Raw genomic sequence first — 26,744 nt, 5'->3', positions numbered from 1 at the left:
AACGGTGACTTCCTGAGAGCCCCTTCTAACAAATATTTCTAAACTGTTTTCCTTGACTCATTGCCAATAAAATGGATGGAAACGCTTTCAATTCTCTCTTTCTCTTTCTTGGTCATAGCTTCAGAACCCTAGCGCTGCTTGATTCCCTTCAGTTGCAGATATTGGTGGCTGGAATCAAGGGCCAGGCCCCAGAAAAGTCTCACAGAAGGGACATACATAGGGCCAAATTGGACCCTCCGATTCACATCGTGTATCTCTGAGATGTGTGGTAAGTGTCTGAGGTACTGATAATGCTGCAGCCAAGACGGTAAAATAGAGCCAACACATCACTCATTGTACCAGAAGCCGTTGTTGCATCCTAATGCCAATTGTGCTGCAATGCATATTGCTCAGGCCATCGCTAGGCCTGGGCGCTATGCATTTTAATTGCACATGCTGCAATTAAAATTTAGGGTTTCAAGAAATTACTCCATTTCCTTGGTTTCCAGTTCATTGTTATCTCTGCGTTCCTTGACAAAAACATATAACAATTGCAGTTGTAATGTGGATAGAATCCTATGGATTGTTTGCAAGCACCTTCCACTTAGAAAGAAATACATCACCGCCAATGAGAAAGCACTGGTGGGAGATACAGATAATGCACAAATTAGAGCTGCTGCACAACTCCAGGGGGCATCATCTATTCACCACATTGTGAACTGTGCCCCCTGGAGTTGTGCAATGAAAACATCCTACAAGATCATAGATATCCTAGAGAAATCTTAAAGAAAAACTGACTCAATACATTAGAAATGTCCATCCAGGAGACATTAACTTCTGGTTCTTCTGTCCTGTAGGTCTGACTTTTCTCACATTAATCAGAAGGTTACATGAGATTATCTCCAGTGTTAACTCCAGTTCTGGAAGTTTGTGATTGTAAGAGTTAAGGCCAATTTATATATATCAAGTGGTAGTGCCAGCTGCAAATGTTTCCCTCTTTTTAAGCAGTGTTCTTGTAACTAGTGTTATATTAGTGAAAACAAGGGAAATTTTCAAATAACCCTTGTTTTCCAGTGGGCCTTAGGAAAGAGGTTAAGTCTCTGGACTGCCTGACCCATTCAGTTTCTTTCACAGCTAATGAAAATACTGCAAGAACTGATGGGCGGAATGGAATTATAAAGAAAAGGAAAGCTTCATTTAAGCAATAGAGGCAGTATTTCAAAAATGATCCTAGGAGGTTTGCTTCCCCCAAGCTGGAAACATTTTTCAGGCTAAACAATAAAATATGCTTTAAATCAAATGCAAACAAAGCAATGTCCTTGATTTGGGGTAATATTTTTCAATTTTATATTTAAAACCGTGTTTCCTATAATGTTTTCTCAAAGTATCTTTTGCATATCACCAGTCAAATTCTTTACTGAGTTTTACTTTCTGACATTTGATTTATAAAATTAATGAACATACAAAAGAAACTTTTTGTTAAAGTTCCCATGCTCTTCTCCACGCTTCTGGTCCAAGATTCTCAGACCATATCATGCTCTTCCAACATCCACCCATCTTCCCCAACACTACCACCATCCAGTCAAAAATTCCTTATATCCACATTGGCCTATTGAAATGTGATCTGAGATTGGCTTTCTCATGAGAAAAGCCAGGTTTATTACATTCAAACAGAATTAGCAGTCACTTTAAATACTATAACCCAAGTGGCACTGTGCTTATAAACCATGAGCTTTTGTTTTAGAAATATAAACAGAAGGGTGATCCTTAAAGCTGTGTAAGTCATACCAATTTCAAGCATTGGGTATTGGTCTGACAGCCTGACTTTGGCTGTATACAGCTACAGAGTATTTAGATCAATTAGATAAATTAAATTTTATAACAAAAGTCAACAAGATCATGATAGAAATTCAAACATAATTTGGAAAAATGAAACACACACACACACACACACACACTAGTCTGTACCTAGAAACATCTAAAAGAGAAGATGCAGGACTCTGACCTGATAAGGTGGGCAATATATACTCCCTCTAAAAGAGAATAAGGATACATTATCTCAGCTTTCAGGCTTTCTATCCAAACCTAAGCTTTACCTGGGCTGTCCTGCTGTTATACCCATTTAAATTTTCACCCACTTCTCTTTTTGGCACAGGGGAAAGCAAAGTGTTTCTCCTAACTTTATTCTTATCCATCCATTACACTACCCTGTGAGGACCTGCTTTTGTTCACCATTAGAGCCCCCATGACTTGCACATTGCATGGCACATAGTAAATGCTCAATAAATAACTTGTTGGAATATTGAATTAAAGATTTGATTTTTTTTCTTTCATCAAACACACACTTACTGAATGCCTACCACAGGTTCTTTTTGGCATAAGCCCTCAATAAACATGTATGGAAATTACAGGACAGTTTCAAGTCAAGGTCAGCTTTTCACATGAGAAAAAACTTAGCTGGACCAGCAGAACCTTCTGTATTCCCCATGATCACAGTGAATTAAAGCAAAGTTCATGGCATTGAAAACACCTTGTAGTAGTTGATACTTTTCAACCAGCTAGGAAATTGACTACTGGTCAGCACTTACTTAATCCACCCTGGGAAATTTGGTACTTGGCCTACATCAGGTTGAATTTTCAAATCTTAACATTTATGAATAAAAATGAAAGAAAAAGCATAGAAATGACTATTTGCCCTTATACTTTTTGTGGAAAAGCAGATTTAGCTTCCTTTACCTCTCCTTCTAACAAGTATTAGCATTAATCTTATGTTCTTATTATCATATAAAAGTATTTTACCTTCACTTCTTATGAAGAAAGTTTTCTGAAAATGTACATCTAATCTCTTCTTTCCATGCTTAAAATATTCCCAATTGTCTTCAACATAAAGTCAAGATTCCTAACATGATTTACCAAAGGCTTGATGATATCACTTCATCTTTATTCTGCAAACTCATGCCCTAGCATTCTTCCCAATAATAACTGTCACTGTCCCTAAATAAATGTTTAATACTTGAAATTCCCAAGCATACATTGCTTTTTTTCTCCCTCTTGTCCTCTCTGTACAATAATGCCTCTCACCATCCACTTCAAAATTATTTCCTACACACACACACACACATATGCTTTACAAGGCTAACTTCTATTCATCCTTTTAATTACCTCAGGGCTCATTCTTCCAAAAGACTTACAAGATTTCCCCCATCCCTGTCTCCCATAATCAGGGTTAGGTGTCCCTCTTAGATATACTCTACACTGTCAAACCTCATGTGTCCACTCACCCCTACCCAATAGTTTGTAAATTCTTGGAAGGCAAAGCATAAATGTCTCTGGATCCCTAGCATCCAGGAGAATGCTTGCTATTTCATAAGAACTCAATAAAAGTGAATTAAATATACCACATTTTCTCGATCCATTCATTCATTGATGGACACTTTCATTGATTCCATATCATGGCTTTTGTGAATAATTATGTCACATATGGTGACACAGATGAAGCTGGAAGACTTTATGCCAAGTAATATCAGACACAAAAAGATAAAAAAAAAAAAAAAGGCGTGTTCTCTCTTATATGCAAAATCTATAACAATCAAGTTCATGGAAGCAGAGAGTGGAATGGTGGTTACTAGAGACTGGGGATGAGAGAAATGAGGAGATGTTGGCCAAAGGGCACAAAGTTAGACAGGAGGAATAAATATGTATATAAGGTGGTGGACATGTCAATTAGCTTGATTCTCTCATTCCACATTGTATACATACATCATAACATTATGTGTACCGCATAATTATATACCACTGTAATCTGTCACAAAAATGTATGAATGAATGGAATAAATGAACAAATATATCCAGGCCTTTTTTATTTGTTCATACTTTCAAATTATTCTGCATGGATTTATTATTGAACCCATTAAGCCGATCCATAAACAAACAAAGTGACCAAGAATAAGCAAATTGCTTCCAAAGGATAGTGGCCTTCTTTTTTTTTATTTTTGGTGGGCTTGCCATGTGTAAGATTTTAAACTGGACACAAAGAAAATATTATATCATCACACATGTTCATTCTCCCAAGCAGTTTTCTCCTTCTCCAGTCTCCTCCCTAGGACATGTGTATTCTTATTGACATTTTTCATGAGAGTACTATAAGAGACGGGATGATTATGCAAGGAAGTTGTGAGGAGTCATGGTAAACAACGTGACAAGCATGTATCCTAGTGTCGGCATGACTGTGACAGACAAAATAAGAGACTGAGAGACAGACTCAGCACTATTCATTGACAACTGCTAAATAGCTCTTCATGAACTATTCATTCACTCACAGAGGTGGAAGCTGCTATCACTCTACCAAATTACCACACAGAATAGACATGTACATAGACAGTCTCCTACACACTGTAGGTGAGCACAGTTGGCTGCTTGTACAAGTAGAAAATCAATGGGATGCTTGGCCTATTTTATGCAGGTCAAATGAATATTATCATGTTACAAATGTCTCTGATTCAATCCATTCAACAAAAATGTGTTGAGCAAGTAACTTCATGACTTCAAGCGCTGTGGGTAAAAACATACCCTGGATAAAAATTTTCTGACTAAAGCAAATATTTTTTATTGGACAACAATTGCAGCATAGCCACAAATAAAAATGCAGATTCTCAGAGTTTATAGTATAATTTTTGTATATTAGTATATATGCTTAGTATACATTTAGTATATTATGGTATATATAAAATATATAATTTAGTATAATAAACAGTATAATTTTGCTTAAGGAAAGATGTTCTAGTGGAATTTATTTTTCTACCTTCTCCCAAGTTCATTTATAAAATATCTTACTATCTTCTACTGTTCAAATTTTGATACTGTACTTTGTCAATTTTAAGTTACTTAAGAGCTAGAAGTGGTTAAGTGAGTGAATCTGGGGTCACTTCTTTCAGAAATCCACAGTTCCCAGTGTTGAGAGACGAATTAGCTGTCTAGCCTTTTTGCAAAACTCACATTAAAACCTCCATTGGGGAAAAACCCTCATAATTTCTAAAATGAGCACTTTTAAATTGCATCTATAGATCTTCCTTGCATGAATGGGTATCTGGCTTAATATCTAGCGATACTTGCTGCAATGCTGCCTCATAAAATTAAGCAACTATATAATCAATTACATTTTTAAAAGGCAATGTGATGGTGCTCTCCTTGGATGCCACACTGCCTCTGATTTGTTTGGAGACTACTGCGCTTGATTAAGAATGATAACAGACACTTGATAACATTGCAAAGGAGATGTAAATCACCTCAGAGGGGCAACAAAGCATAACCCAATTGGCATCAAGGGAAACAATTTATTCCCTAAACATGTTCAATTCAATCACAGAAAAGTTTATAAAATTACTTTGATAACACTTTTCACAATTTCATTCCTTTTCCAAAATTTGCCATAATCAAAATGCAGATGCAAAATAAATGATGTGATTAGTTGACTGTCAGTACAGTGATCACTGCTAGCTAAAATCCTGTGTGTATCTTGTATTAATTTGGAAAAAAATAAATGGGAATAAAAGAGACCTTGTAGGTCTGTTTACTGTATGACTACTTATTCTGAACCCTTAAACTGAGAAGCTAAAATTTCCATACTTATCCACAAACTTCGTTAGTGAAAAACGACGTTAACCTGGCCTTGTATAGTAGTTAATCCAAGCTGAGATTTTCATTTGTATTGTTTTCTCTTCATGTGCTGCTTCTTATTGATAGGCAACTTGTAATTAGATTGCATAAACTTTTTACAGCTAATATTTCAACAAAGACACTAACTTTCCTGGAACAGACTGTTTTATCTTCCTTTAAAATGAGTTACAGCTCACAAGCATCACTGATATTGGAAAATACATTGTATTAAACAATTTAAAGCAGTTTAACTTTTACCACTAAAATAATTTTTAAAGTAAAGAATAATTTTAATCTTGAATATATTTTTAATGCTGCATGGGGCTGGTTTGGGTGTGTTTTGTGTTGGTAAAAATCACAGAAAACTTAAAAACATCAGACACATTAGCTAAAGGAACAACATATAAAATTGATGAACCTACCACCTCCTTCCCAAGAAAACCTAGTTGGAATTGATTATCATCCTGAAAGTGTTAATATCTTTTTGGTGAGAGGCCCATGTAAGATGGTGAATAATTTCTAATGGTTATTGAATAGAACTTGCATGTGCTAAGTTCTCAGTCCCTACATAAGCCCTTTGTATTGGAAAACTGAGTTTTAAATGAAATCCTCAGAAAGAAGATAATAGATTACACCGTTAAAAAATATTTAACTTTTATTGAGTACTTTCTGGAATCTTTATGTGCATTAATCTTTCTTAAATTTCAAAATAACCTACCAACAGAGCACCCCATTTTATAAGTGAGGACACTGAAGCTCAGAAGAGTTAGGCAACATAGGCAAGGTTCTGCAGATAGCAAATTCCAAAGTAAGAACTAGACCCAGGCAAATATGATGCCCACGCCCTTCTGTGAGCCACTGTGCAATGTTGCTTGAAAACAAAACACTAGCTTTTCCATTAGATGGGGTTTCTCCTTGCAAATGGTGGTTATATACCAAAGAGTTGATATCTTTAACTCTTGCCTATAACCAACATCTCCTGCACCAGGATGGAAGGCTTTTATTTCCAAAGTTCCATGTTATTCAATGCTAATGAACAGTGCATTCTTACTAAGATTTACATGAGAAGAACGCAGACCTCATCTGAATTAGAGGAATCCCAGGGAAATTAATTTGTTCTCTGAGAAATGTGTGGTAAATAGCAGACGGCTTTTCTATTAAAATGCCTAACATCTGTAAACAATACATTGAAAAGCAAGACAAAAGGGACTTGGGACAGATTTCATGGTAATACATGCCCTTAAGAGTGTCAAAATGTTCTCTCTTTCATCAGTGACAGAGTCAGACCAAAGCTCTTCTTCAGGCAACACATGCAAAGCAGCCAGTTAATCTCCATTTATTGTACTTTATTTTAGCCCTTTAATCTCTAAATTTAGCTTTTCTTCTCCCAGCCCAGGTGCACTTTTTTTCTTGAGACATGCTAGTTAAATATTAATACTTGGAAAGGATAAGACCATGAAAGAGTGGTTCTTTGGCTAATAATATGCAGGGTGTTTTGCTTATACCAACTCCAGAGATAACTTTGGCACAAAATGGTAGAATGCTGTAAGAGATGATTATCTGGGCTGCAATGAAGAGCACCATGTCCTCTATTCAGCTATCCCCAGTCAGGATCATTGGGCTTTTTATATAGTTTATTCTTCATCCCTTTTAATTGTCTCCTTTTGTTTTTAGTCTTGGTACCATCAAAACAGAAAAAAAAAAAAAAAAGTCTGACTTCTTTATTATCTGAGTGACATTTAACTATTCCTACATTGGACTGAACCACTAGACATACGTCCTTTTCTGCTAATCTGTGGACTCCTAATCCCATTGCCATTAGAGCTGCCTCATTGCTCCATGCGGTCTTGTGTCATTGATTAGCATGCTTCTGGGCGTAGAATAGGAACTCAAACATTTGTCAAAGAAATGATCGAACGAACTTAAAACTTGTAATGGAAGCCTGGAAATAATTGTTTGGGTAGTGTGTGGATGAAAATGGCAGCATGAAGTGTGATGAAGACTTGAGTTTGGGCTAGGGTAGTTTTCATTTTGCATTCTCACTCTGCCACATGTTAGGTAGGGCCTTGGGCAATCACTCAACCCCAACAAACTGGTTTTCCCATCTCTAAAACTGGGACTAAGACAATTAACATGTACAAGACTCAGCTCTGTGCCTGACAACTAGCACATACGTAGTCGTAGAGTTTTTAGTTATTTATTTGGTAGTAATCAGAGAATGCATTTACACTAGTAATCTGGAGATTTTAATCTAAGTCACTAAAACATACATTCTAGGTGAATTTTAGATAGCATTAGAGTTCTGGGGAAGAGTAAACACTGTTTATTCTTTTTTTTTTTTTTTTCCTGAGGTAAAACTGTTGACTCTAATTCAGAATAATAAACAGCCTCCAGAAGGGAAGTTCAGCTGCTGAAGAGCTGCTGTTGTTTATTTTTGCTCAGGTGGATGAGGTCATTCATTATAGGACAGCGCTGGCTCCCTGAGTGAATATAATGCTGATGACAGTCTGCCTGGCTGTAATGGCTTCCTCTTATTTTAGGTGGCTCTCACTACTAGATTATTAACAGAGTTCCTTCAGTTTGTCCTTGTGTGCAGTGCAGCAAAATTTTGGGAAAACAAGTTATGCTCACTGGGGACTATTTGCATCTGATCATGTATACACAACCCACCAAGCTCTCAGACAGCTTGGAAGATGACATAAACACCTCCAAAACCTACCAGGATTGCATTCCCTCTCAGGTGCCTGATACCAGCTGTTCTGCCTGTCTGGGGACTGAGATTGCCAATTGCCTTTCTGTCTTCCCCGCTTGCAGCATCAGTGAGCGATCATTGCTGCTGACAAGACTTTGATGGTCCTAACACCAAGGTGGGAGCAAAGTTGAAGTGACTGAAAACTTCTCCTGCTGCTGCCTGGCTCAGATCGACCCTGACATCGTTCATAAATGTGCAGTTAATGCAAGATGCAGATGCTGGTGTTACAGCTGCCAAGGCCGACAGAGTTCCTATTTTAGCTACTGTCCACCACACAGTGACAGGGGTGCCCTAGGCAAGTGAAAATTGCTGCAGGCAGCGGTCAAAACAAGCTCCCTGCATCTTATTATCCCACTGGTACACCTCTCCTATGCCCTTTCCAATCTTTCAACCTTCACACTCTCTCTGCCTTTCCTACTCCAGGGATAAATTTATCCCTGGGGTGGTTAAAGCTAATGGCTGTACAATTTTCATACACTTTCATCCAAAACATATTTATATAAACCTCCACATTACTGAAACTTGTGCACAGTTTAGAAATGATGAGCCAAATTCGGGTTCATTCGTTCAGCAAACATTTATTGCACACCTCCTCTGTATTAGATTGTCACTGTATCACACTAATGCCTTTTTCCTGCAAGTTTCTGATAGTTCTCATTAAAAAATCTTAATCCTGCTCATAGAATTACTCACACCTTAAGGAATGTAACATTCAGTTTGCATGGATTTCTCTGGCAGATACTCAGTGGCAATAGCAACCTAATGACAGCATCTCTTTTAGATCAATATGAAAAGTTGACTTCTAAGTTTGAGTACTAACCTCCCACTGGTACACCCTGCTTCCCCCCCCAGAATTCTTAAGTTGAATGGAGATGGTTTCATTAACACATGTTCAAACGTAACTTTCAACCTAGCCAAACTTTAATTCATTTTTGAGGCCTCTCAATTCTCCATAGAGTGTTTATCTTAAAATATATTTGGTTTAATCATGTAAAACTTATATATAGTAACATCAGCTTCATATTAATGCAATTCAACTGGATAGGAACTATAGGGAAAAGCTAATTCTATTTTGCAATTTGTTTTGAAAGCCAACCAAGATAATCTAATCAATATCATCAAGTTTTTGTATTCACATTTCATAAACAGGGTTTTTTTGAAGATGGTTATCAAATATAATAGTCAATGAAAAGTGTTGTTTTATATAGAGCACACTCCAGAATAACAAGCCATGTGGTATTTGCTCCAAGAAAACTTATAGATTAGTCATCCTCTAGCTGAATATGCTGACCAAAGAAAGGAAGAGAAAGAAAAAAAAAAGACTAAGAGAGGAAAATGAAGATGGCTGGCAAGGTCCTCAGCTTAATTGAACAAACAAGGGAATTCCAAATAGCATCCTATAAGCCCTCTCAAAGCCAAAATGGTTTGGCTGATTCTAAAGTGCTAAGTGGCTCCTACAGGGCATTTTAAATTTCTGGCTTTTGGCCAGATCTGCCAAATGGCTTCACTTTCACTTTGTCGCCAGGTAAGCAAAAACCTAAAGCCTTTATGATGTACCCAGAAGCATGTTTACTTGCCAATATCATGTCGATGAAGATCAGAAGGATACCATAGTGCTCTGCAAGTTACAGGAATGTTTTCTCTCTTACAACTGTATTTGGCTATCCTGCAACCCTATGGGGACAAAAACATGGAAACAGTATGGCTATCTCTGCCTAAAAATGAGGAATTAAGATTCAGAAAGATCGCACGCCTAATAAGACACAGACCCAAAACTAGAATCTGTGGCTTCTGATTCCAGGTTATTTGCTCTGTGTTTGTCAAGAGGGGAAAGGGAGTGACTCCAGGAATGGATTGCCTTGCCATATTCCTAGCATTCTCAATTCTCTGGGCATTTATCTGTACAGGTACAGATTAGAGAGCCCTGTTTTAATAGAGTTGTATCCTCAGAGCTGCTGATTCATTTGTTTAGCTAGAACCAAGTGCTGTGAGAAGATGTGACTTGTAAAGACTTCAAGAAAGTAGTAAGCCAGCCAGTGGTAAGTAACAAGTTGGAGCTGCTGACCCAAACTGGTCAACACAACCTATCTCTTTAGCCCTTCTATGACTTGGAAATTCCTTAGGCCTGGAGGTCTTTCAGGAACCTACCCCATACTCCTGATTGTCCTTCACAAAACGTTGCAGCCTAAGAACTGGTACGCTTGTTACTCCCTGATACAGGACGCCAGTCTCATTATAGGATGAAGAGTCTCCAGCCAAGACTTGGTAACCAAAAAAGTGATTGAATAATGGTGAATGGCACATAGATTTTGAAATGAGCCTTGGGAAAGTCTCTTCCCCTGAGTTCCAATTTGTTTCCTATAATAGGGGACACTACTATGTTTATTGCAAATTTGCTGAGATGATTACAAAAGGTTAATGGAGTGATCTCTTCTATTATGCTCTAGGGTGTGCTACACTCGTAGCAACCCTACGAGGTAGATGCTATTATTGTCCCATTTTGCAGATGAAAAAAACTACAGCATAGAGAAGTTAAGTAACTTGGCAAAGTAACTTACTATGTAGCTAGTAAGTACAAAAACTAATATTTGAATCAAAGGCCCCAAATTTACTATGCTATGTTGTTTCCCGACTATCCTGATCTTTCACATATTCCATACCACTTGAACTACAAAGTCTTCTAGGTGACTTTGGAAAGCAGGGTCTAAAATCTCAATCTCCAGAAATTCATTGCTATATGCATCCACTAGCAATTATAGGAAAACTACCGTGAAAAGCAATATGATGCATATAAAACTTCGAAGGATTATAAAAGAGCAAAGTAGTAATACAGTCAAAGTGGATAAAAGTATTTTTGCAAATAGAGAGATATTAAAATAGAAAAAATATCTACAAGGTACTTTAGGAGCACTGACATGTGTTACATTCGCATGCACACTCCCTTTAAAGGCCATTGTTATTCACTGTTCATCTTTAAGTACTATCTTTGCCAATACACTGAATATCAGCCCTAAACAAACTGCTCTAGAAAATATAGAATTACACATGGCTGTTGCTGTTTGGATTCATGACACAAATATTTTTAGCCAAATATGAGAGTAACACATGTTCTTTGTAAAGAGAATGTTTTAAGCAAGACAGTCATTTTGTTCAAGTATCTGTGACAGTGATGTTAAGTTCAAACAAAGTAAATGGCATCTTATGTGACACAAAATATTTCAAAATACAACATAATGTGATGTTTCTGAAGTTCCAGAGCTGGCAGAAATCTAAGGAAAAGCATTGATATCTCTTCTGAAAAAGAATTATCTCTGTGGCCATTTTACAGAGTATCTGTCAATTTCAACCACATTGAAAATAGAGCTTCAAAAAACTTTCTCAGTGGGACTTATTGGGGAAATCAAGAAATTTCATAGAGATTCTTGGTGACTTTGTTCCAACAATCCGGCCACAGAGGCAACCATAATATCCCACGGGTCCTCACTGTACCATTTGAGAACATGCCTGATCTTTCTCACTCCCACACTGTAAAGGAAAAAAAAAAATCCATAAAACCATTTAATCATTCAGCATCAACTAGTTCAAATTTTACACACTAGATCTAGCACATACATGCTAGAATACTAGGGATGTTCACCATCCATAATTTATTCCATTTCTAAAAGGCATTTCTGTATCCACCTTCCTATCACCTCCATCTCCAGCCATGCGAGCTAACTTTGGATTTGATTTGGTATCACATGCCAGAACATAAATATTAGCATGGTTGGGGTTGAGGGGGTGGAGGGAATTTGTATAAACAAGGGATGGGAGGAAACCCCTAGCTTAGCTCTAGGAAATTAACTGGCCCTAAAACAGTCTAGAGAGCTTCCTCACAGTACTGAATCTTCCGTTTTCTCTCATGGTCAGTCCCATTTACTAAGCAGTGTGAAGGAATTGCTGCAGCTTTTGGCACATAGCTGACAAGATGCACAAAACTTCAGTTTGATTTCCATATGCTCATTGTGTTCATTTTCTTCCAGCCAAATGCTCCCTAGATCTTGTCTGCTGTCTCTTTTAGCTTCTCCTAGATTCTCCTGAATTCTAATGTTTTCCTTCCCTTCTCAATAACGTTCTAGTGGAAAGCATGAAAAAGTACTTTTTTATCCTAGAAATGGCCACAGTAGGAGTAATATTGCGCTTCAGTGCAGCAGTTGTCCTCATTGCCAGAGATTGTTTCATAAAAATGAAGTGTAATGTTCACACACAAAGCGGGCAAATTATTGTAAATAGCAGATTTTTAACAATGACAGAAAACACATGTATTGTTCAGGTACCCAGAAACCTTGTCATATGATTTCTGTTATAATGTTTGCATATTTGAAGTGAAAGGCAGTCTTCCATCCCTGAAGCTCCAGTTTTTATAGAAAATCATTTTTAGCAAATACCAAGAACACTGAATATTATAAGCCGTACAAGTGACATGAGAAAAATGAAAGGAGTTTTCACTGATAGAGTTGGCATGTTAAAGTGATTGTAGGTCAAAGTTGAGTGTCACAGAGGAAACCCCAAGAAGGATGATACCCTAATTTTAATACCAAAGACAAAACCTACTTTCAGCAGTATTGTTGAAATACAAACTACACTTACTGACTCCTTCTATGCCATGTACTAAGTGTCTTTGTGGTGGTCAAAGACCAGTGTGGAAACAGATGTGTCCATAAATGCCTCTATGTCCGATTCTTTAGGGAGACAGAGAGCAAAGTACAAGGAAGGCCCTAAAAAGAAGATGGTCAGCTCAAGCTACTGGCATTTTTAAAATCAGGATCTGAAGACCCCCTTGAATGCTAACATATATGCAGAGGTAAACTGGAAGATTGAGGAAATTTTAGGAAAACAAATAGAATACTTGGGGTTCCATCCTCAAACTTTTGAGTTTACATCCTCCTGGAATCCTTGAATCAGCCCTAGAACTTAAGTAAGTATGATTAAGGGAGAACAGCCAGTGTAGAACAAAACATCTAGATCTAGATTCCTATAACCTGGAGCAGGAGGGAGAAAGTTCGACATATAACCCAGTGCAAGGTAAAATTTACTAGGGCTGAAAGGGTAGAAGAGATGTAAACACTTTCTACCATGTGGTCTGTGATTATTGACATCTGTGTTATTGGTGTCTCTGTAGGTGCTCCTTAAAAATAGATGCAACAATTAATTTAATGATAAAGACTAGCATCAACATGGAAGTTACTGAGTAGATCAAGGGAGTAACACTGACTCAAGATCATTATAGAGGAAAACTCAGTTAAATTCTATCTAGCTTTCTCCCCCAGTGACAGGATTCAACAATAGAAGTGTTTTATGTGCTTGCAATATAATAGACACATGAAGTTACAGAGATTCCATGGGAATCAAATAAGGAAAAGCACTTAAGTAACTGGGTTTTGGTGGAAAACAAACAGCCTTGCAATGACTTTATCAGTTCTTAGCATGATTTTTCTCTCATACTAATAGTTGGAGAAACCATTTTGTCCTGAAGAAGCACAGTGAATAGTATGCCATAGGCACCAAGCAGAGCTTGTTGACTGAGTCCACAAATACATGAAGGTTTGCCTGTAACTGTACACATTAGAGTTTTTATTCTTCCAGATGCTTTCATGATTTCGATTTCACACTGAGTCATGCAAGCTAATGTGAATTCTGCCTTCTTCAAGTGTCTTCTCAATTTGGAGGCTAATGCCAATGTAATTCTAGGGTTGTCATTAAACCTCCAAAAATCGTATGACTCATGGACGCTTTCTTCTCTGAGGCTCTTTGCCAGTGGTACACTACCAAAGCAATTGCTAGTGTACTACTTGTTACTTCTGAGCCATGTGGCTCAACATCTCTCCTGTATTATGGGTGTTCCATCACTGCTTGACAACACAAGGCTTGCAATTTACAGGCTTAAAACACTTACACAATTTTTTAAATTTTTGTGCCAATATTTTCTGGGATCTGTGTGGGCATTTAAAAAAAATGCATGTTGGCAGAAATGATGTACTTTTGATTTCTGAAAATAAACAGTGCAAGCCAGGACTTACAATTCATAAATAAATGTTCATGTTTTCCCTGCATGATATAAATACTCTAAAACACTGCTTACAAATTGAAAGCTAAGCAGGGAACTCAACCAAGTCCAGTGGATTGAGGTACCATGCTGAGAGCATGGAAGCATCCTTGATGTTTTAGTATACATAAAGTAGCTGAAGGTAGACCACAATGCTTTAGTCAAATCCAACCAAGCTGTTAACAGACAATCTGTCAAGGGGCTGCTGTGATAATAGCTTGTTCATGGTGGCCAACTATTTTAACTCATGTTTAGGCTAAGCCAAGCTCTTTGCCTTCCAGAGATTCTTTTTAAGAGCACTAATAGCAGCATTTGTAGTCAATACACAGTTTGAAGTTCCTTTAAAATTATTTGGGAAATTCCACTTTACATCTAGACTGATCCTTCCTGCTTCAGCATTATCCACATGTTGATTCAAGGGGTAGTTACCTTCTTATCGCTTCTGTAACAACTTACCACAAACTTAATCACTTAAAAGAAAACACATTTATTCTTGTACAATTCTGTGGATCAGAAGTCTGAAACCAAGCAGTTGGCAAGACTTCTGCATTTGTTCTGGAGACTCCAAGAAATCTGTTTTTGCATCTTCTAACTCCTGGAGACCACCTGCATTACTCGGCTCAAGACTGTTTTGTCTCATCCCTCCAGCTCCTTGCTTTATTCCCCACACTTCCTCTGATTTTCCTGTGCTCCTCTTATTAGACCCTTGTAATTACAATGGACCATCTGGATAATTTATGCTAATTTCTCCATTTCAAAATTCTTCACTTAATTGTGTCAGCACACTCTCTTTTACCATGTAAGGTGACATATTTACAGGCTCTGGGGATTAGGATGTGGGCATCCTCAGGAGGCCATTTCTCAGCCTACCAAAGGTATGTATACCAAAGGGGACACAAATACAGCAACTTCACGGATTTAGGACATTATTTCCTTCTCTAAAGCACCAGAGAATCACAGATGAAAAGAAACAATCAGGACAACATTAACTTATGCTACTGCAAACAGACCATATTAAAAAGTTGACCTAGGCCAGGTGCGGTGGCTCACACCTGTAATCCCAGCACTTTGGGAGGCCAAGACGGGCGAATCATGAGGTCGAGAGTTCTAGACCAGCCTGGCCAACATGGGGAAACCCCATCTCTACTGAAAGTACAAAAATTAGCTGGGCATGGTGGTGTGTATCTGTAATCCCAGCTACTCAGGAGGTTGAGGCGGGAGAATCAGTTGAACCCGGGAGGCAGAGATTGCAGTGAGCCAAGATCGTGCCACTGCACTCCAGCCTGGTGACAGAACAAGACTCCATCTCAAAACAAAACAAAATGAAACAAAACAAAAAAAGTTGGCCTAGGCATATATTTATGTTATCAAAGACTGAGATCTGGGTAGAATTATAAGCTATAGTTCTTGGATCAGCTTTCTTGTTCCTAAACATAACAGCCTTGATGCCCTTTCATTGCCTTATCTAGGTGCCTCTGCTAAGGCTCAGAGATACACACTGAGCTGGATCAAAGATTTTACCTTCTAACATCTTTCAGGATCACTCTGCAAACTTACTGGTACAAAGAAGAGACAAATCCAGATATGCAAATATTTTAAAAGTGGCTAACGCAGTGTTTAGAATCAAGTTGGCTTGAAACCCGCATGTGAAATGCAACTGCTGCACAAATTCTCTTTATTGCTCAAATGCTCCAGAAAGAACAATCCCTAGGGCTGTGCTGTGCCATTTGGAATGAAAATGAACATCGTATGAAAACGTGGGTACATTCTAAAGGTCAGTGGAATTTCAACCACGTTTTGCTTCCATACAACAGACTCGGCCGTAGGAGTGGTTAATCAGTTCCACTTGGGGAAAAAAAAATACAAACATTCTTAATAATATGTTTCCATTTCAACCTTGCCTCTTTCTTAAAGTTCAAAACAGTCTCAATATTCATTTATTATTTATTCATTCGTTTATTTTTTAACGTATCCAGCCAACACTTATTACCAAAAATCAAATATTTTTAAATGTCTAAAATTGAACTCATCACTCCCCACCTGCCACATATCATCTCTTTCCACTTTGTCTTCCTTGAACCTGTTTTGTCTTCTCTGATTCAGTGAGTGACATTACCTGGCAAGCCAGTTCAGAAACTAGGAATGAGCTAGAAGTGTCTTCCCCTGCCTCATTTTCTATATCCAACGTCATTAAATCCTACAATGTACTAAATGAAGATTTTTTTCCTGTTTACATATAAATATATGCCTTATTTCAGACTCTTCTCTCTTGCCTGGACAATCACAATGGCTTTGTAACTCACATCCTGGTCTTTGATCCTGCTCATTTTTTTCAGTCCGTATTTCAAACAGAGTGCACGTTCAGAAATGTTAGTATCATGTCACTTCCCTACCTCAAACTTTTCAGTGGCTCCCCATTCCTTAGAGGTTAACATTTAAACATCTAATTTTGCTACAAAAGATCTTTTGTAATCTTCATCAGCCCTCTCTTCAGCACTCTCTCTTTCTGGGCTTCTAGTTCCATTTATGAACCCTATGACTCAGCTACACAACTGCCTCTTTGCCTAGCACTGCAACAAAAATTAGCAAAACAGCTCCTTCTATTCAAGATTTTACAGTCTCTTGGAAGGAATAAAACTGTTGAACTATGATTTAAAAGAAAAAGATAGTTACATGGTATCGTAAGGGAAGAACTAAGTGCTTTGAGGCTCGAAGGTTAGAGAAAGAATATTTTTCAGGGGAGAATCAGTGTAGCATTCATAACATGCTGCAAGTATAAATTCTGCAAATAGGAAGAAAATATAAAGGACATTCAAGACAGGAAAGAATATAGTTCTGATATTTTAAAGGTCTCAGTCAAATTTTACAAATCTTCTTATTCTTATTTTAAGGACCTTGAACTGTAGTAGATTTAGTACCACAGACACTCTGTTGGTGGGCAGTTTCAGTGCCTGGAGCAGTCTCAGATTTTATAATAGGTGACTAGCAGAAGGAAGAAAATAGTGAATGCTTCAGACAAATTATTTGTAAAACATACAAACAAAAAATTACTCAGGGAGAAATAATAGCTCTTTCTGGACAAGCATTCACTGTTGCTGGCAGTGTAATATTTCTCATTTCTGTTAATGACTATGATTGACTCCCATTTCATTCCAATCTATCAGTTCTTAGTGATTTTTATTGACTTCTCTTTCCAACTTAAAACCTGCAGTTCATTAATCCACCCTCTTTCTTGATGATTCCCACTTGCCCAGCAAAATCCCAAACCTGCATCAATCTAAATGTCTGCCTCCTCCAATACCAGCCTTTGGCTGTTGAGAGACACTCACACAAATATTCCTCTTCATACCACAATAGAGGCCAGGGTATTTCTCCCAGTCAAGCTGTCAGTGATACCTATGCAGACCTCAAGAGCTGACTCTAACTGCATGTACTCACCCCCAGTAGACTATGCCTTTCCTTCACAGCAAAATGAAACAGCATTTTAACTCCTTCATTGCCAACATCAAGAAACTTACCTGTCCCCATCCTTATCTTCATATTGCAAAATAATTGTTCTTCCTGTTGAAAAACATATTGTGGTTTAGTGTTTAAGGCCTGATGTTGCTCATTTCTAACAAGCTCCCTTGGAAGGCCACTGCTGCTGGTCCAGAGATCAACTTCACTGTGATTCGCAATTCCTGGAACTCATTTTGTACATAAACACTCAGAACCTCTTTTCCAAACCTGCAACCTTTCCTCACTACTAGCTTTTTCCTTTCAGCATATTGATAAACGCATGTCCCTGATCTTTAAAGAAAAACAGGCCTCAAAAGTTGACTGAATGAATAAATTCCAAACCAATATGTCCTCTGGTTACTTAGCCCTGCATCTCACCTTCTCTTCAAAATGAGCCTTCCTGAATGTGTAATCAACATGCTTTTTTCCCCCCAAATCTCACTTTTAAAACAATAGAGGTCCAATTTTTTCCCCACAATGACATAGGAATTACTCTCACAGTGCCATTCAGGACCTGCTGGATGATAAACTCAATGGATGCTTTCAAACTTTGGTTTATTCAACATTCTAGTAGTATTGGACACCTTATTAAAACCTTACAAGCTTCTTCTTCACTGACTTCTATTCTATCATCCTACTCCTATTTCTGTAATCATTAATTCACAGCTTCCTTCCCAGGGTTCTATTTCTCTACTCATGACTTAAATGTTAGTTCCTTGGGATTCCTTCCTTAGTCATCTTCCTATTATATATTCTCTCTCTTCATAGGAATCCACTTTCATGAATTCAATCACTGTATTTCTCTTGAAGACTTCTAAAATGAAGCCTCAAGAGCAAATATTTCCCTTGAGATCTCAACCCTCATATTCGACTACTTAATTTAAGCTTTCCACTTGTAAGCCAGCGACATTTAAAATGTACTATCTCTATAACTAAACTCTAGGCTTTTCTCCTAAACTTGCCTCTTTTATATTTCTCTTCTCAAAAGATATCACCTGCTACTGAGTACATAAGCAAAAAACATGGGCACCATTTTATTTCCTTCCTCTTCCATAACTCTTATGTATCCACATTCTATCAATTCTACTGCCTTCAGTGTCTCCCCAACCCATCCCCTCTTCTCCACTCCTACTGCCACTAGTTCAATGTGGTCCTTCCCCATCCCTTTCCAAAAGCAGCTGCTGCTCTTGCTCCCTCTAGTCTGGGTGCCTTCCACCCCCACCCCACAGAGCAACAGGAGTGATCTGGCTAAAGCATTGTTGACAGTCACAGTCCAACACTGTAAGGTATTTGAAGAGATTTATTCTGAGCCAAATATGAGTGACTCATGGCCTGTGACACAGTCCCAGGGGATTATGTGCCCAAAGTGGTCAGGCAGCAGCTCAGTTTTATGCAATTTGGGGATGCACAAGATATTAATCAACACATGTAAGGTGTACAGGGGTTCGGTCCAGAAAGGTGGGACAACTGGAAGACGGGGCTTCCTGGTCATAGGCAGATTCAAAGATTTTCTGATTGGCAATTGGTTGAAAGAGTTCTTATCTAAAGACCTTGAGTGTCTGGGTTAAGATAAGGGGTTATGGAGACCAAGGTTTTATCATACAGATGAAGCTTCCAGGTGGCAGGCTTCAGAGAGAATAGATTGTAATTGTTTTTTTAAAATTAGACTTAAAGAACCTGTTTTATTCAGTCTTAATGTCGCTATATTGATGTTAATGCTGGTCAGCTGTGCCTGGATTCCAAAAGGTAGGAAAGTAAAATGAGGCATGTCTAGACACCCCACTTCCCTTCATGGCCTGAACTAGTTTTTCAGGTTAACTTTGGAATGCCCTTGGCCACGGGTAAGGTCCATTAGTTGGCTGAGGGACTTAGAATTTTATTTTTGGTTTACAGCATAAACATGATACAAAAATTCTGCAGCGTCTCCTCAGTGCTTTCATAGTAAGATCCCTTCTACTCAGTATGGTACACAAGGTCTGCAGAACCTGGCCACAGCATCTTCTTTTCCTCCAGCCTCAATTCCCAAGACTCCCACTGGCACCTTAAGATCCCAGCTACATAGAATTGCTCACATTTATCCCTCCAATAGACCACAAGCCCATCTTTGCCCAGGCCACTAACTCATCTTGGACTCTTTCTACACCCACCACTACCATCCTGATTCTTCACCAAAATAGTTCCTTTTCAACCCACAAGACTCCAGTCTTTATATCCTCTAGGAAGCCTACCTCTTCCTCAGTTCAATTAAGTCGCATTTACATTCTTCTGTAACATCCTATTTCTAACTTTGTATTTGCCTCACTGTTTGTTACAGTGTAAGGCATCAACCAAAAATAAAATTCTAAGCCCCTCAATTGACTGAATGAACCCCCTTCTCAGCCAAGAATATTCCAAAGTAAGCCTGAAAAACTAGTTCAGGCCATGATGAGAAAAGTGGGGGGTTTGGGGGGGGGGCAGACGTGCCTTGCTTGTAATCCCAGCACTTTGGGGGCCGAAGCGGGGTCGGGAGTTCAAGACCAGCCTGACTAACATGGAGAAACCCTGTCTCTACTAAAAATACAAAATTAGCCAGGCATGATGGTGCATGCCTGTAATCCCAGCTACTCGGGAGGCTGAGACAGGAGAATTACTTGAACCCAGGAGGCAGAGGTTGCAGTGAGCCGAGATGGCGCCATTGCACTCCAGCCTGTGCAACAATAGCAAAACTCCATCTCAAAACAAAACAAACAAAACAAAACAAAAATTTAGGCACAACTGACAAGCACTCACATTAAAAGAGAGATCTTAAGACTGACAAAACAGACTCTTTGTAGCAATAATATACCAAATTCCAGCCTTACTCTAGAATAGTATGACATGACAGATAGCAGGCCCTGAAAGAAACAGTATTTTACCTTAAAATATATTTCATTGACATACTTTGAAATGGCCCTGCAAAATTGTCTCTTGTGGGGAAAATCTACATTCTCTAAAGAATCCTCTTCCCTTTCCTGGTCTTTTCCTGATCCAGGAAAGATTTAACTAAGTTTGACACATTTAACTACTAAGTTTGGCACATGTCTGATAAAAGACATTTACCATATATTTTCTGAAGCCTAGAAGTTTTAGCTACATAACAAGAACCTTGGCTTCCACAACCCCTGCCCCCATCTTAACTACAAACATTTCTTTCTGCTGATTTTAACTATTCAGAAAGAGTATAACCCTTTCTACCAATTACCATCAGAAAATCTTTGAATCCACGTATGACCTGGAAGCTCCCTCCCCGACTTCAAGTGGTCCTGCCATTGCAGCCAAACAAATGTACACCTTCTATGTATTGATTGATGTCTGCTTGTAACTTCTATCCCTCTAATACGTATAAAATCAAGCTGTAATCCAACCACCTTGGGCATGTGTTCTCAGGACCTCTTGAGACTGTGCCTGGGGCCTTGGTCACTCACACTTGGGTCAGAAAAAATTCCTTTGAATATTTTAGAGTTTGATTCTTTTTCATCAATAAAGGCCATTGAGAGCTGGAAATACATCTTCTTATCACTTTATTTCCAGTATTTTGCTATCTCTGGCACATATGAAGCCATTAATACGTGTTTTTGAATAAACGAATAATTAACTATTCTTAATAGTTGACATCTGTCCATTGGCAATTTCTGGGAAGAGAACAGGTTTGGGGATATATTTGAGCTAAGAGAGGCAGTATTTCTCCTGATCTCTCTTGTCTCTACCATCCCCATTTCTAAATATTTCCTCTAAATTCAGGTAAAAGTTATTTGCATAGGCAAGAATAAAAACTAAGATTTCTAAACTCCCTGGAGGACATCCCCTAGTCTAATAATTGTACTTTATTTATTTGCTCGTTAGTGTATGAACTGTTTTCTTATTTTCAGAAAGCTCAATGGGCTTTTCAGAAATATTCAGTAATATTCTCATCATAGAAAATCTCAATCATTCTCCTACTTTGAAATAAATGTTGTTGTCTAAAGCCCATTTATGTTTACGATAAAAGGCAAAGGTTCCAATCTATAATCTCAATGATTACAAAAATGTACTCTCTGAGACAAAAGAGCGCCTCCAAGTGTGTTCACCAGCACACTCAGATGAGCACATCAAGTCTCAGCACATCAGCAATGCAGAGTTCCTCCACTACTAAAAATACAAATAAATTAGCCCAGCATGGTGGCGTGTGCCTGTAATCCCAGCTACTCAAGAGGCCGAGGCAGGAGAATCACTTGAACTTGGGAGGTGGAGGTTGCAGTGAGCGGAGCCCTCTAGCCTAGATGACAGAGCCCTCTAGCCTAGATGACAGAGCAAGACTCCATCTCAAAAAATAAATAAAGTTTCGTTTTGGAGGTTGTTTATTCTGCAGCAATTTAAGCTTGGGCCAAACTGATTGTTTTTCTGGCCTAAATTACATTGTGGACCTCAAGGAGAAAAACACAGTTGGCAAATTTACAGCCTTAAAGCAAAATTGCCTTAACTTGAAGGATTCCCTTAATATTGTTTCTTATAATTTCTCTTTTTGAGAACTTGCCTATTTCATGGGAATTTAGAAACATGAAGGGTCACAGACAGGAACTACTTCAAGCTAGAGTTACTCCCACCCAAAAAAATACCCTACAACAATATAATATCTTTTGATGTAAATTCCTTATGTGTTGGGTGCCACAGCCAAAGAAGAGTAGGAGCTAAGGTAACAGAGCTTGGTAATGTTGTTCATTTTTTATACACACTCTAATTCTGTCAACAAATCCAGCATACTACAATCTGAGGCCAGGAATCCATACCAGGAGGACTTCCAGTGAATACAAAATAATCTAATGATTTCTAAAATCAACTTCCTCACTTCCCTATTCCTCCAGTGTAACCCCTTAGTCTATCATTTCAACCACTCTCTTGTTAATAATATCTTCCACTCCTTTGCTCCTAGCATCCCAAATGCCTGCCAAAACCTCAAGCCTGAATTATAGCTAACAGTTGCAGTGCACACTACATGCTGACTATCCTCAGCACATTATGTGCACTGACTCTTTAGTAACTACAGCAACCCTACAGGAGCAGGGAGTCTTCTTACTGTTCCCAGTTCACAGATGAGGAAACAGTGCAGGGTGGAGGAGACAGAGGGCATAAGTGACATGCCTGAGGTCACACTGATATTAAATAATGACTATTTGCCTCAGACGCTGTATTCATCCGTTTACATGCTGCTGGTAAAGACATACCCGAGACTGGGTAATTTATAAAGAAAAAAAGGTTTGATGGACTCAGTTCCACATGGCTGGGGAGACCTCACAATCATGGCAGAAGGCACCTCTTCACAGGGTGGCAGGAGAGAGAATGAAAACCAAGCTAAAGGGGTTTCCCCTTACAAAAGCCATCAAATCTCGTGAGACTTATTCACTACTATGATAACAGTTTGCGGGAAACCACCCCCATGATTCAATTATCTCCCATCGGGTCCCTACCATAACACATGGGAATCATGGGAGCTACAATTCAAGATGAGATTTGGGTAGGGACACAGTCAAACCGTATCAGATGCTCCTCCACAATATTGCTGAGCTCTGATGGGAAAGACCACACTAGCCACCAAATTGATACTACTACAAATTATAGTAGTCTTCTTCATGGGACTGTCAACCCTACTCAAACAATGGTATTATGCGTCCCCAGGCAGTAGACTTTTTATTCTCCTCAATGACTGTCTCAACCATTTCCTTTTTTCAGCTTTTCTTCACCCTTAGCAGATTAGGGCCCCTCCTACTGCTCAGAGAAAATAGAAATTATCAGACAGAAATTATTTCAGCTCCTAGTGCCTATTACTATGGAAGAGGGCCCCCACGTTCCATCTAAGAACACAGAATTTCATGCCTTTCTGCTTTCTCAGGTACTCTAGTCTCCCTACCCATTCTCTTTTACATGCAACCTCTCTCTCCCACCAGATTGTTTCTCACAATCATGGCAGAAGGCACCTCTTCACAGGGTGGTAGGAGAGAGAATGAAAACCAAGCTAGGCCGGGGGCGGTGGCTCAAGCCTGTAATCCCAGCACTTTGGGAGGCCGAGACGGGCGGATCACGAGGTCAGGAGATCGAGACCATCCTGGCTAACCCGGTGAAATCCCGTCTCTACTAAAAAGACAAAATACTAGCCAGGCGAGGTGGCAGGTGCCTGTAGTCCCAGCTACTCAGGAGGCTGAGGCAGGAGAACGGCGTTAACCCGGGAGGCGGAGCTTGCAGTGAGCTGAGATCCGGCCACTGCACTCCAGCCTGGGCGACAGAGCGAGACTCCGTCTCAAAAAAAAAAAAAAAAAAAAAGAAAACCAAGCTAAAGGGGTTTCCCCCTATAAAAGCCATAAAATCTCGTGAGACTTATTCACTACCACGATAACAGTTTACGGGAAACTAGCATTTAAAGGTATTTCTCTTTCATTTTAACTATCCTCCCTCCGCACTGTCTCTTACAGCTACTGACTGCACTCCTTTCATTTCTGCAGCTTTTACTTCCCATCCATTTCTCAGTCTTCCCCAGCCTGGCCTTTGCCTTCGCCACTCCGCAGACATTGTGCTTGTCAAGCAAGGTCACCAAGGAGCTTGTCTCTGCCTTATCTCCACGCCCATCTGAGCTGCATTTGACACCTGCCGTCACAGTCCTGCCAGAAACCTAACCTTTCCTTTGCTTCTCTGCTATCATGTATTGCTATTTTTTTCCTTCCTTTTTGAAATCTTTTTTGTCATCTTAGGTGGCTCCATCTCATCTGTCTTCCCCTAAATGACCAAGTCGTCCTAGGCCCTCTTTCTTCTTGCAGGACATCAAATGCTCATTCACTCCCCTGGCTTCAATTACCATTCATTTGCCAGGGGTTCCACCTCTCTATGCCCAGCTCAGTCAATTCTATTCCCCTATTCATCTCTGCTTAGATGATTCATGTGTATATCAATTCAGACTTTCTAACATTGACCTCATTCCCTTTTCTCCAAATCCTGCCCCTTCTCCAGCATTCCATATACTTGCTCAAATTAGAAACTTGAGGGGCATCTTCTACCTTATTCCACACACTCAATCTACCACCAACATGAGAGAATCATGCTGACTCTATTGCCTAACTATTGCTCACACCCACTCACTTCTCTCCCTTCTTCATGGCCACCACCCACCATTATCTTTGTCTGGACTACTGAAAAAATTGACTCAATTATTCTACTTCTAGCAACACAGCCCCTACCTCTGCATCAACTCATCATCCACATGCTTTAATATGGTTTTACAGTGTAATCTATGTAAAAAGTAAATTGGTTATGTCATTGGTAATCCTCTCATCTCAGCATCTCAAGTAGTTAAAACAACAGCTGTATGCCCAGCTAATTTAAAAAAAAAAAATTATAGAGACGAGGTCTAGTATGTTTCCCAGGCTTGTCTTGAATTCCTGGCCTCAAGCCATCCTCCAACCTCAGCCTCCCAAAGTGCTGGAATTATAGGTGTGAGCCACTGAGTTCAGCCTAATTTTCAATATCTACTTATACCACATCCATACAAGAAAGAAGCATGTTTGTCTTGTTGCAATTATATTTCCAGTGCCTGAAACAATGACTGGTACATGGTGGGTAGTTAATATTTGCTTATGGAGTTCTAAATTATCATTGTATTATGATTTAAAACAAACTAGCCTCATTATACAGTTTGTGGACTCTTATTTATACTGATCTTATTATTTCTGTTTGATAGTTATTAACTATCTACAGCCAGTTAGCTTATGCATTAAAGAAAATGCCACTTTGTTCCTTAATTTACCCACGGCATGTGTAATAATGTGTTACTATAAAAACCATGGAAATGTTAGCGGGTCATCTTTGGTAGTATGTTCCAATAATGAAATAACATACTCATCTTTTTTTAGTTATAAGGCATTTTGTGTCTTCGAACACAGAGAATAAAAATAGGAAGTTTTCTGCTTCATTGTGGTATGTGGGTGGGTGGGCACGTCTGTCTGTAGTAATGTTCCACTTTGTTGACAAGTATACTCCATGTCCCATGTCCCTTTCCCTGAGTGAGAACATGACTTCCATTCTGGTGTGTTACGCATATCAAGCATATCATTTTCATGAAGTAAAAATAGGTTTCAAATTTTTTCATCAAGGAACTAGGTGTTTTTCAAAGATGATACTAAATTAATCGTCAGAAGTAGAAGGTGTGTTATTTAAAGAAATTTTATGTTTTATATGAAAGTTAGACAAAACTGAGTAACACTATCTTTTTTTAACCTGTTTCAATCCCAAAGATAAATATATACTATTTTCTGTCCAGTGATAACTGGCTTGTTTTTTAGTAAGTGAGGTCATTAAAGCACCCAAAATGGTTCCGAATGCCAAGTTTCACACATGTCTCCTTCATTCTCAAGCTGTCATGTAGGCTAAAATCACACTTATCAAAGAAACACAATAATGACAGCTCAAAGGCTGACGCTGAGACTTGAAAGTAATTGAACCATTTAACCACCATTTACTTGCTCAGAATTTCTCCTCAGAAATGACCCTTTGCTAAAAGCCTATATTCTTGTAGCACAGTGAATTCATTGCCTTTTGGATAAGCTCCATCTATTTTGAAGCTTCTTCCAAAACACAGACTACGTTCTCTTCTTGGTTCCCGATGTTACGGTTTTCATCCAAGCACTGCCTTATTCTAAAGCAATGGTTCTCAAACTTTAGCCTGTGTCAGATTTATCTGGAATGTTTGTTAAAACGCAGACTGCTGGGCCCCATACCCAGTGTTGCTGATTCATT

At 38.8% G+C, this 26,744-nt stretch overlaps 1 protein-coding gene across 3 annotated transcripts in view; it reads left to right on the top strand.

Moving 5' to 3' along the window:
* VWC2L (von Willebrand factor C domain containing 2 like) overlaps positions 1-26,744 on the top strand; it is a 169,473-nt gene that overhangs the window by 125,151 nt on the left and 17,578 nt on the right. Inside the window, exon 4 of one of the 3 annotated variants that reach the window (XR_004053231.1) lies at positions 119-268. The exons of the other annotated variants lie outside the window; for them this stretch is intronic. The gene's annotated coding sequence lies outside the window, so the exon portion shown is untranslated. The remainder of the gene's footprint in view (positions 1-118; positions 269-26,744) is intronic. 3 annotated transcript variants of the gene reach the window in all.

This window comes from Rhinopithecus roxellana, chromosome 14 (genome assembly GCF_007565055.1).
Source record: "Rhinopithecus roxellana isolate Shanxi Qingling chromosome 14, ASM756505v1, whole genome shotgun sequence".
Lineage (NCBI taxonomy): Eukaryota > Metazoa > Chordata > Mammalia > Primates > Cercopithecidae > Rhinopithecus > Rhinopithecus roxellana.
The sequence above is the reverse complement of the archived record's forward strand: the minus strand, read 5'-3'. Positions and strand labels throughout refer to the sequence as shown.